Source organism: Phacochoerus africanus, chromosome 2 (assembly GCF_016906955.1).
Source record: "Phacochoerus africanus isolate WHEZ1 chromosome 2, ROS_Pafr_v1, whole genome shotgun sequence".
In the NCBI taxonomy this organism is placed as follows: domain Eukaryota; kingdom Metazoa; phylum Chordata; class Mammalia; order Artiodactyla; family Suidae; genus Phacochoerus; species Phacochoerus africanus.
Genome location: NC_062545.1, coordinates 54,495,220 through 54,507,875, shown reverse-complemented (window position 1 = coordinate 54,507,875; position 12,656 = coordinate 54,495,220). Strand labels below are relative to the sequence as shown.

Below are 12,656 nucleotides of genomic sequence, written 5' to 3'. Positions count from 1 at the left end.
AGAGGAGACGTGTTCCTTCAGAATTATTTCCAGATTTGCTCTTGGTGGTTAAGAAATCTGAGACAGTTAGTTGTCAGCGACAGCACCTGCACGATGTTTTTCAGATTTCGAACGGCAGCCATCCTTACTCTTTATCTAGACTTAGTTGATCCCCCAAGGTTGGGAACGGGGAAGCATTCACAAGAAATATGGTAATTTTGCTCTGGGATAACCGTTTCCTGTGACTGTGTGGAAGTTGGGTTTCTTCCCCGGCCTCTTTTCTTGCTTTCTTTCTTTCTTTTTTTTTTTTTTCCCCACCATTTAGCCCGTGGCATAATGGAAGTTTCCAGGCTACGGGTCGAAATGGAGCTGCAGTTACCGGCCTGCACCACAGCCACAGCAACGCGGGATTCCAGCCGTGCCTGCAACTTACACCGCAGCTCTTGGCAACGCCGGATGCTTTAACCCACTGAGCGAGGCCCGGGATGGAACCCGCCTCCTCATGGTTACCAGTCGGGTTTGTTACCACTGAGCCATGTCGCGAACTCCCCGCTTTAGTTTCATGTTGTTTCTGGGTTTATATAGTACTGGATTTAAAGAGCGATTGATATTTTACTGGAAAATGTAGTTTGTGATGGTAAAATGTTTGATTTTAAGGGTGTGGAAGGCGTGGTGGAATCCTTTAGAATAGAAACTATTAAGTCCTTAACCAGTTTTGTCATCTGGAAGGTATTTCACGCCGGATTAGCAGGTTTAGTACGAAAGACATGTAAACTTTATAGGATTATTACGTTTTGTTCAGGGATTCTTATCCATCTTCTTTGGGAGCTGGATCAGTCTAGGTGTCCAGGGTAGCACAGCTGTGTGGGAGCAGGTTGAACTAAATTTCTGAGGTCACCTGCTTAATTATAGCATCCAGTGTTGTGTGTTGTTAAGGAGTCATGGGATAGCGTCAGATCTCTATAACATCTGGTCTCTGTACCCTGTATTTGTATTATGCAAAGAAAGAAGGAAATCACACATAAGTGCTATCTCTGGGTGGTTTCGTGTATGAATAGAATTGTTTTTACATACATGGCATGTCTATTCAGAAATTAATAGTGCATTCCTTCAACAAAATCATTTTTTTAAATGATTTTTATTTTTTTCCATTATAGCTGGTTTACAGTGTTCTATACAGGCATTTCATCAGTTAATTTTTAGAAGTTATTTTAAAAGAAATTTTCTGTTTAAAAATCTCCCATGGTTAGCATGGAGATTTGAAGCTCTTCTGTATGGTTAAACTTAGAATAAAACTTTCTTTTTTTTGATGTTTAGAAATATTTATTTATTTATTTATTTTATTCCTCAAATGAATTTATCACTTCTGTATTTGTATAATGATCATCACAATCCAATTTCACAGGATTTCCATCCCACAACCCAAGCACATCCCCCCACCCTCCAAACTGTCTCCTCAGGAGACCGAAAGTTTTTCAATGTCTATAACTCCTCATCTGTTCTGCAAAGTTCAGTCTGTCCTTTTTCCAGATCCCACATGTCAGGGAAAGCATTTGATGTTGGTGTCTCATTGCATGTCTGCCTTCACTTAGCATGATAATTTCTAAGTCCATCCATGTTGCTAAAAATGCTGGTATTTCATTCCTTTTAATGGCTGAGTCTTATTCTATTGCGTATATATATATGTACCACATCTTTTTGATCCACTCCTCTGTCAATGGACATTTAGGTTGTTTCCATGTCTTGGCTACTGCAAATAGTGCTGCAATGAACATCGGAGTACATGTGTCTTTGTGAGTCATGGTTTTCTCTGGATAGAATAAAACTTTCTTTGAAATTAATTTTTTCTCTTACTGTCTTAAAACCTTAGCTCCTAAAGATCTCTCAGGGTGTTATCTAGCATGTAAATTTTTCTTTCAATATGCATTAAAATTATGAATTTTATCTGTGGCAAGATAAATGGATATAACCTTTGGGCCATTGTAACTGATGTGTGAGACGAGTAGAGTAACGTACTTTATATATTTCAAATTATTTATGATACGACCTTTACAGTATTGTTCGGATAAATTAGTATAGATGTAATTATATAGATTTATTTGCTAATCATAGGATTGCATATTTGAGTGTTATAATAAGGAATATTTTAAGTTAATACCTCTATTAATAATAATAGTGGGAGTTCCCATTGTGGCACAGTGGAAACGAATCTGACTAGTATCCATGAGGATGTGGATTCAATCCCTGGCCTTGCTCAGGGGGTTGGGGATCTGGTGTTGCCAGTGAGCTGTGGCCAAGGTTGCAGTTCTGGCTTGGATCCAGCGTTGCTGTGGCTGTAGCGTCGGCCAGCAGCTGCAGCTCTGACTGGATCCCTAGCCTGGGAACTTCCTTATGCCCTGGGTGTGGCCCTAAAAAGCAAAAAAAAAAAAAAAAAAAAAAAAAAGAAAAAAGAAAAGATAGTGGTAATGAAAGTGTAATACTTTGTGAGTACTTACTTTGGCCCAAGTATGGTGTTAAGAGTTTTCACTATTATTGAGGCAATTTACTGATGTGGTTGAAAGTTTTGAATCTGAAGCTTGATTGTAAAAATTTTATTTTGATGTCTCCATTAACTATGTATGTAACTTTGGATAAGTAATCTAATTTTATCTGTCCCAGTCATCTGATTTGTAAAATGGGGCTAATACTAGTACCCACTTTATACAGTTATTTTGATGATAGTGGGTTAATACATGGAAGTTAATTAGAATGGTGCTTAGCACATGGGCACCCATTAAATGTTAGCCATTATTTTTGTCTGATTTATCCTCACAACACTGTAAGGTAGGTACCATTTTTAGCCTCAGTAGTTTTTTTTTTGTTTGTTTTTGTTTTTTGAGTATAACTTACAGAAAAGTGCGTAATACATGTAATTGTAGTATTCTGTGAATTTTTAAATGTAACCACTACTCAGATCAAGATATAAAATATTTTTAGCACTCTGGTAGGTGCCCTTGTCAGTAACCTTCTCCTCTGTCTCATGAATCAATTTTGTTGTTTTTGAATTTCATATGAATGGAATCATATGGTCTTCTTATATCTGGTTTCTTTCTTTCAACTCTGCTTTTGAGATTTATACATATTGTTGCATATATCAGTAGATTTTCTTTCTTGTTATTGTGTAGTATTTTGAGAATATGCCACACTTTGTTTATCCATTCTTTTGAAAGGCATTTGAATTGTTTGCAGTTTTTGGCAACTATGAATAATGCTGCTGTGAATATTTTGATATATATTTCTTTTTGGTGTATATGCTCATAAATGAAAATGCAGAGTTCCCATTGTGGCTAAGCACAATGAACCTAATACCTGTGAGGATGTGGGTGCGATCCTTGGCCTCAGTCAGTGGGTTGAGGATCTGGCATTGCTGCAAGCTGCTGCCTATGTCACAGATGAAACTCGGATCTGGTGGTGTTGTGGCTGTGGCATAGGCTGGCAGCTGCAGCTCTGATTCGACTCCTAGACTGGGAACTTCCATATGCTGCAAGTGCAGCCCTGAAAAAAAAAAAAAGAATGAAAATGCCTAGTCATAGTGTATGTATTTGTTTAACTTAAGTAAATACTGCTAGTCAATTTTGCTAAGTGGGTATACCAGTTTATGCTCCCACCGAAAATATTTTACAGTTCTGTATGATACTGTCTGTAGGTTTAATTTAGCCATTTTTAGTGAGTGTATAGTGGTAGCTGATTGTAGTCAATTTGCCATTCCTTGATTAGCTTCGTTTTACAAATGAGTAAACTGAAGCTTAGAGTTGTTCAGCAACTTCTCAGGTTCATAGATAGTAAGTAGCAGAATGGGATTCTAATTGCAGATCATTCTTACTTAGTAGCCCAAGCTTTAAAAAATTACATTAAGAAGACATAGTTAAGAAAAGTACTTATTAGTAACTTTCTAAATAACTTTGATGTATATGCAATGTAAAGAAGTCAGAAAATACAAAGATGTTAAAAATCAGTCATACTGAGTCAGTTGGCTATACAGCAGAAATTGGCACAAGATTGTAAATCAACTATACTTTAATAAAAAAATCAGTCGTAAATTTACATTCACAGATGACTACTGTTGTTAACATTCCAGTCATTTTCATTTGCAATTTACAGTTTTACTATATAAATTGAGATTTTTCTGTATATATATATCCTTCTTCTATATATAGAGGCTATTTCTTAATGTATCTTATTTTTAAAATTTATTTTCTACTATAGTTGACTTACAGTGTTGTGTCAATTTCTGCTGTCTAGCAAAGTGATTTAGTTAACACACAAACACACATTCTTTTTTTAATATTCTTTTTCATCATGATCTATCCCAGGAGATTGGATATAGTTCCCTGTGCTATAGAGTAGGACCTTGTTGTTTATCTTAATGTTTTATTATTATTTTCTTTATTATTTTTTAAGTTACCACAGGTGGCTCACATACATGTATTTGACATGTTCTTCTGAGTACTTTCTAGAACTTATTTAATCATTATAATCCTATGAGTTAGGCATTATTATTATTCCATTTTTATATAGAGGACCAAATAAGGGTCAGAGAGATTAAGTAATTTGCACTGTGTCATAGCAGGATTAGAACCCAGTGAGTCAGACTCTAATAATGTGTTTCCAAACTTAATGGGGTTTTCACTCTATGTTCTGTTTCTTTTCTCTTTCCAAAACAGTACAAAAATTTCAAAAAAAATGATAGTATTATTATAGTTTTGTAGTATATTGTTATATACAGCTGGGCTATGGGCCAGAACATGCACATATGGTCTTTACATGTGGCTTTTTCCCAATATGGTTCTGGGTTACAAAGGTGAATATCCTGAGAAAGAGATTCTGGTGAAAGCTGTATCTTTTCTTATGACCTAGACCTGGAAGTTAGTCGGTTAGGCAGCTTCACTTCTGCCACATTCTTTTGCTTAGGAGTGAGTTATTAAGGCTAACCTCCATTCAAGGGGAAGGAAATAAGACTTCTGCTTTTGATATGAAGTGTCAAAGAATTTGCAGTTATATTTAATTCGTAAATTAATCTGGGTAGATTTATTCTTAATTTAACGATTTTGTCCATGAACATAACCTTTCTCTAGTCATTCGGATCTGTCTGCTCTTATGTGCTTTTAATAGTTTTTTTTTTCCATTTAAAAGCTTGATTAAAGGAATTCCCATCTTGGCTCAGTTGGCCTGACTAGTATCCATGAGGATGCAGGTTCAATCCCTGGCCTTTCTCAGTGGGTTAAGGATCCGGCATTGCTGTGAGCTGCAGCGTTGGTTGCAGACGCAGCTCAGATTCCATGTTGGCTGTAGCTGTGGTGTAGGCTGGCAGCTGTTGCTTCAATTTGACCCCTAGACTGGGAACTTCCATGTGCCACAGGTGTGGCCCTAAAAAAGAAAAGAAAAAAAAAAAGAAAACTTTGTTATGGAAAATTTCAAATACAAAATAAAAATAGAATGGTGCAGAGAAACCTATAAGTACCTATCACGCTACTTAAATGGTCAGCTCAGAGAGTTCCTGCTCTGGTGCAGTGGGTTAATGATCTGACTTGGCTCTGTGGAGTCACCATTTCAATCCGTGGCCCAGGAGTTCCCATCGTGGCGAAGTAGAAACAAATCTGACTTGTAACCATGAAGTTTCAGATTCGATCCCTGAACTCGCTCAGTGGATTAAGGATCCAGCATTGCTGTGAGCTGTGGTGTAGGTCACAGACACGACTTGGATCCTGTGTTGCTGTGGCTGTGGCATAGGCCGGCAGCTGTAGCTCCAGTTAGACCCTAGCCTGGGAACCGCCATATGCTGCAGGTACAGCCCTAATTAAAACAAAAAAACCACAACTAGTTTCCTAACATCCTCAAATATCTATTCAGTGTTCAGACTTCCCTGAATTTGCTAGAACTTTACCCTCCAACTTTTTATGATGAAAAATTTTAAACATAAAGCAATGTTGAAATTTATAGTAAATGAACAATTATGTACTGCTTAGACTTTACCATTAACATTTTCTGGTATTTTTATATGCTTTATCATGTGTCTATCCAGTATACACCATCCATAATGAATCTAACAGCTTTTCACAGTTAATCAAATGAGATCCAAGTATGGTCTTTTAATCTGAACATTGCCTTCCCTCTCCTCTCCCTTTTTTTAACCTTGTAATTTATTTGTTTAGAAAACTGGCTATTTGTTCTGTAGAGTTTTCTGCAATCTGGCTTTTACTGGTAGAATCCCTGTAGTGTTTTTGAACGTACTCCTTTCCCTCTGTGTTCCCTGTAAACTAGTAGTTAGGTCAGGAGGCTTCATTGTTTTGATTTTTCTTTTTCTCCTTTAGTTCACAATGGGTAGTTTAAAGATAATGAACTGTTTTAAAAATATGCCTTTCTTCTGGTATATTATTTATGATATTCTGCTACTTTTAGTTAACTATTTTTTAAAATTTAATTTTATTGAAATACAGGTGATTTAGTTAACTCATATTTTACTTAGTATGTAATATTTATATTCATAAGTACAATAGACTTAATGATTTACTTATGTTATTTTGATCTGGTTTGGGAATTAAAATAATATTAATGTTTTTTTTTTTTTTTTAGGACTGAACCTGCAGCATACGGGAGTTCCTAGGCTAGGGGTCGAATTGGAGCTGCAGCTGTCAGCCTATACCACAGCCACAGCAACACCAGATCTGAGCCACATCTGCATCCTACACATAGCTCACAGCAATGCCCTGTCCTTAACCCACTGAATGAGGCCAGGGATTGAATCCACATTCTCATGGATACTAGTTGGGTTTGTTTCCACTGAGTCACAACAGGAACTCCAATAATAGTCCTTTTAAGTTAACAGCTTTTTCTCATGTTCTCCCTCCTCCTAAGCAGTCTGTATAAAGTTGGGATTATCTGTTTTATGGAAATTTGGTAAAACCATTTGGACCAGTTCTTTTTTTTTTTTTTTTGTAGTCAGGTTTCTAATTATGTTTTGGTTCCTCTAATGACAATTCATCTATTCAAGTTATTTAGTTCTTCACTTACTGATTTCTAGCATTTTTGCCTTTTTCTAAAAATTTATGTCATAAGATTATCCAGTCATGAACGTATAGTTGTTTATAGTCCTCCTCTTCATTTCAGTTGTAGCTATGATTCTTTTTTATTCTTTGTTGTATATTTGTATCCTCTCTTTTTCTTTTATTCCCTGATCTGTCTTGCTTTAACTTTTGGTTCTGAAAATTTCCAAGCATGCACAGAATATAGCACAAGGCATCCATCACTTCAGTAACCATCAATATTAAAAAAAAATCAAACCTGGAATTTTCTAGTGAGCTAGCAGTTAAGGATCCAGCATTGGGTCACTGCTATGGCTTGGGTTTGATTCCTGGCTTGGGAACTTCTGCATGCCATAGGCATGGCCAAAAAAAAACCCCCCAAATCTAACCTTCCTCCCTTTAAAAAAAAATTTCTTCTACATAAAACTATAACATTACAAAATTAACAGTTGGTACAACCACTGTGGAAAACAGTGTGGAGGTACCTCAGAAAACTAAATATAGAACTGCCATTTGATCCAGCAATCCCACTCCCAGGCATATATCCAGACAAAACTTTCCTTGAAAAAGACACATGCACCCCTATGTGTATTGCAGCACTATGCACCATAGTCAAGACACAGAAACAATTTAAATGCCCGTTGACAGATGAATGGATTAAGAGGATGTGGAACATATATACAATGGAATACTACTCAGCCATAAAAAGAATTATGCCATTTGCAGCAATATGGATGGAACTAGAGGCTCTCATACTAAGTGAAGTGAGTCAGAAAGAGAAAGACAAATACCATATGATATCACTCATATCTGGAATCTGATATAGGGCACAAGTGAACCTATCTACAGAAAAGAAACGCTCATGGATATGGAGAACAGACTTGGAGGAGGGGGAGGGAGTGGGATGGACTGGGAGTTTGGGGTTGGAGTGGATAAGCAAAATGAGATCCTGTTGTATAGCATGGGCAACTATATCCAGTCACTTGTGATGGAACATGATGGAGGATAATGTGAAAAAAAGTGTGTATCTATGTATATATCTATGTATATCTATGTATGTGTATATATATATATATATATAAAAAACTGGGTAACTTTGCTGTACAGCAGAAATTGATAGAACATTGTAAATTAACTATAATAAAAATTAAAAAATAATGTAATTGTTAATGTCATCTAATAACCAGCCCATAATCAAATTTTCCTAAATCGTGTAAAAATTTGTAGTGCATTTGTTCTAATTAGGATCTGAACTAAGTCTACTCATTTTATTTGGTTGCTGCATCTCTTAAGCTTTCATAAATACCTTATAATCTAGAACAAGAGTTGGCAAACTTTTTCTGTAAAGGTGTCAGAGAGTAAATATCTTATGCTTGTGGGCTATGTCAGGTCTCTGTACCACATTCTTTTTTTTTTTTTTTTAACCATTCCCATGGCATGTGGAAATTGCTGAGCTGCTGCAGTGACAACACTGGATCCTTGACCCACTGCACCACAAAAGAACAGCTGTTCTGTATTCTTTTTTCAAAAGGACCTTTTACAAATGTAAAAAATCAGAGTTCCCATTGTGGCTCAGTGGGTTAAGAACCTGACATAAGTGTCCATGAGCACGTGGGTTCTATCCTTGGCCTCATTCAGTGGGCTAAGGATCCCTTGTTGCTGCAAGCTGCGGTGAAGGTCGCAGATGCTGCCTGGATCCTGCGTTGCTCTGGCTATGGTGTAGGCCAGCAGCTGCAGCTCCTATTTGACCCCTAGCCCAGGAATTTCCATATGCCACAAGTGCAGCCATAAAAGGAAAAAAAAAATGTAAAAATCCTTCTTAGCTTGAGGCCTGTACCATAAGGTGTAGTTGGACAACCCTAATCTAGAACATGCCTCCTCTTCTTCTCTTTTTTTCCCCTTGCTATTGACTTATTGAAGAAACTGGGTCATTTGTTCACATTTTGGATTTTGCTGATGGTTTCCTCATACTGTCTTTTTTTTCCCCCTCATCTTCATATTTTTGGTAGACAGGGAGTTAGATTTATTGGCTCAATTTGATTTATATTTTTAATTATCATTATTATTTTTTGGTGCAAGTGTCCTTCAGTGATGCTGTGTATATCCTGTTACATCCCCTCAGAGGATGACTCCACATTAGATGGAGTTGCTTCACTTTTTGTGGATTCAGGTAATGACAGGCGCCCAACAAACCTTCTCTTTGGTTTCACCATTTCTTTACTCCCTGAGAGTCACTTCATTATAGATTGCAACATGATTATTTTTCATTCTCTCTTTTCTTTTCATTTTTTTAGGGCCACACCCATGGCACATGGAGGTTCCCAGGCTAGGGGTCTAATCGGAGCTGTTGCTGCCAGCCTATGCCACAGCCACAGCAACACCAGATCCGAGCCGAGTCTGTGACCTATGTCACAGCTCACAACAATGCCAGATCCTTGACCCACTGACCGAGACCAGGGATCGAACCTAGTCAGGTTCGGTTCCACTGTGCCAAGACGGGAACTCCTCATTCTTTCATTTGAATGCTTTTGTGTGTGTATGTGTATGTGTGTGTGTGTGTGTGTGTAGAATTGCTTTACTCTATCCTCCATTAGGTCTATTTGGTTACAGTGAAGTAGCTCAAAATTGGAAAAGTAGGATAAATGCTTATACTTTTTCCTTAATTATCAGTTTTTAGAGTAATTATTGGTGCCTTAGTAACCTCCAGTTTTACTCATTTTATTAACTTTTTCAAAGAATGAGCTTATGTATTTTTTTCTCTTGTCATTGTTGTCTACTTCATTAATTTCTGTTCTTCTCTTTAGTGTTTCCTTCCTTTTTATGCATTTGGATTTGTGTTTTTCTCCCCCATTATTCTGAATGCTTAGTTTGTTAGTTTTTAGCATTTCTGTGTCTCTGGTTAATGCAGGGTTTCTAAATCTCAGCGTTAGTGATAATTTGGGTCAGATAATTCTTTGTTGTGCGAGGCTGTCGTGGGCATTGTAAGATTTTTTTTTTTCCCAAGGCTGCACCTGTGGTATATGGAAGTTCCTGGGCTAGGGATCAAATTGGAGCTGCAGCTGCTGGCCACAGCCACAGCAACTCCAGATCCGAGCCGTGTCTGCTCGGCTGTGACTTACACTGCAGCTCACAGCACCACCAGATCCTTAACCCACTGAGCAAGGCCAGGGATCAAACCCATGTCCTCATGGATACTAGTTGGGTTTATTACTGCTGGCCTACAGCGGGACCTCCCTCATTGTAAGGTATTTAGCAGAGCCTTGGCCTCTAGTTACTTGATGTAAGTACCATATTCCTGTCTTCCTTTCCCCACAGTTGGGACAATCAAAATGTCTCCAGATACTGCCAAATGTCCCCTGGTCGTGAGATCACTCCTTGTTGAGAACCACAGATTTAATGCATTTAATGCTATAGGTTTCCTTCTTAAATAATGCCGTCATTATTACTTGCCTTAGTTATAGCAATATACATATTGCATATAGTTTTTAATGTCAGTCAGTCTAAGTACAAGTCTACAATTCCTAATATGTAATTCTGGGATCAAAAAAACTCTGAATAAGTAACTTTTCCCTTAGGTTTGGCACCAGTTACATTTGGTGAAAAAACCTTACCTGAACAGACATGAGGCTACATATAGTATTTATTTCTGACTTATTTACTTATTGTTTATATGTTTTGCTGTAGAAATATTAATATCAGACTATGGAGTACTGTATCAGACCTCATATTATTTATGTTATTATGTCATGTTATTTATGAAATATATACTATGTAACTGTTCAAGAATCCTAAAAATTCTGAATTCTGAGTCATCTCTCTGGCTCAAAATAATTTTCAGTAAATGACTATGGACATGAATTTCATAATTTCCTCTGAATACCTCTATAACCCATTAAGGTATTTTCCAAATTTAAGGTTTTTTTTAAAGCTTGATGTCAATTATGCTATTGGTTGGAGTGAAGTTTGGTATAAAGGAATGGGAAGAAATAAGAGTAGAAGGGTGAGTTTGTCAGGTTCCTCTTCTCTGCACGGTCTCTCCCTCTCCCCCCCCTTTTCTAAACACAAGGATTTGGAGGTGCAGGCTGAGAAGCACTGTAGTGCTGGGATAGAGCCAGCAGGCTTCATGGCACAAGGATGGAGGCAGGCGGTCTGGTGGGAGGTTTTTGTGGGGAGGTGCTGTAGCAGCGTGGAGATAGACCCAGTGGTCTTGCCACACAGGGACAGAGGCAGGCTGTCACTCCAGGCAGGAAATATCAGCTCAGGAAGGGAGCAAGTGTGACAGCTCTGACCTGCGCTCTTTCAAGGAGCTGTTCGGGTCAGTCTGGAACTCGAAAAAGGCTCCTGCTGGTTGCCTTGGTCACAATCAAGAGTCAGGTAGCCATATACAGCAAGTTTTATTTATGCCCTCAGAGAGAACGGGCAGCCCTGGAAGTAGGAACTGGCCCTGGCTGCAACTGTGTATTTGCTTCTGTGTCCCTATATCTTGGACCTGTTTGGGGACCCCTATTCTCTTGCCCCAGGCCCACTAATTTCCTGTCCAACCCCCCTGCGCCTTGTGTTGTTTTGATCTCTGTATGGGGATCAGTTTTGATCCTCTGATTGGTTCCTTATTTGGTTAATAATTGGTTCCTTATTTGGTTAAATAAGGGGATGCCTTATTTGCATGGGAAAATGGTCATAGGGAAGTGCTCCAAAGAGCATTCCTCTGGTATCTGCAAGTGTCTTCATTGTTTGATCACAGCCCTCTTGTTTTTGGTAGTTATAAATGGCCTGTTTTGAATCACCCAAGTCCCTGTCCTATCCTTCCTAACAAGTTAGTTGGGGCCAGAATGAAAGGGACCACAAAGGTTTAAGGGGTTTGTGTTTTATTCTGCAGGCAAATTAAACCATAGCTGTTCTTTGAGTGAGTGATAACCATGTTTATATATTAAGTGTGGAGTGAGAACATTTAATAATAGGTATGTAGTGGATGTTTCTCAAGTATAGAATTGTTCTGGGATCCTGAAGACCAGGCAGTTCTGGTTGGGCAGCCTTTCTCTCACAGCTCTTGCACTTACTTGGTCACTGTCTGTAATACACCTTTAATCATCAATTTTCACCTCTTCTTACTACCCGGTACTTTAATCCCCAATCCCGAAATCCCTATCTTCACAATAACCCCTATCACTCATTCTGTTCCATGCTGCACTTAGGCAGTAGCCTCCAAAGAACTGGGATGAATATGTAACTCACTTCTGTGCTTCCCTTTTCTTAAAGGTTATGTTTCTGTATTTTCTATTGTCCGTGCCTAGAAACAGTTGACACATATGTTTTGTCTGGTTTTATAGTTGTTTATGGTGGAAAGGCAAGTCTGGTACCAGTTATTCTGTCAAGGAAGTAGAAGTCTTTTACGCCCTTGAAACATGCTGTCTGTCTGTTTTCTCATTGGTATCAAATCTCTAGGTCACTGCATTATAAGCTTCTGGATTATAGACTTTCCCTGTATTTTAAATCTTGCCATCATTCTGGGTAACTTTAATGTTTGTGTGAGTCCCATCAAATACTCTAGTCTATCTCGATGTGGCTCCTCTACAGTCTCCCACTTGGATCACCATATGGTGGCCCTTATTATCACCA

General features: G+C 38.1%; 1 protein-coding gene across 5 annotated transcripts in view; it reads left to right on the top strand.

Moving 5' to 3' along the window:
- Nucleotides 1-12,656, top strand: part of SNX14 (sorting nexin 14) — an 82,921-nt gene that overhangs the window by 1,014 nt on the left and 69,251 nt on the right. The gene's annotated exons all lie outside the window — the stretch shown is intronic.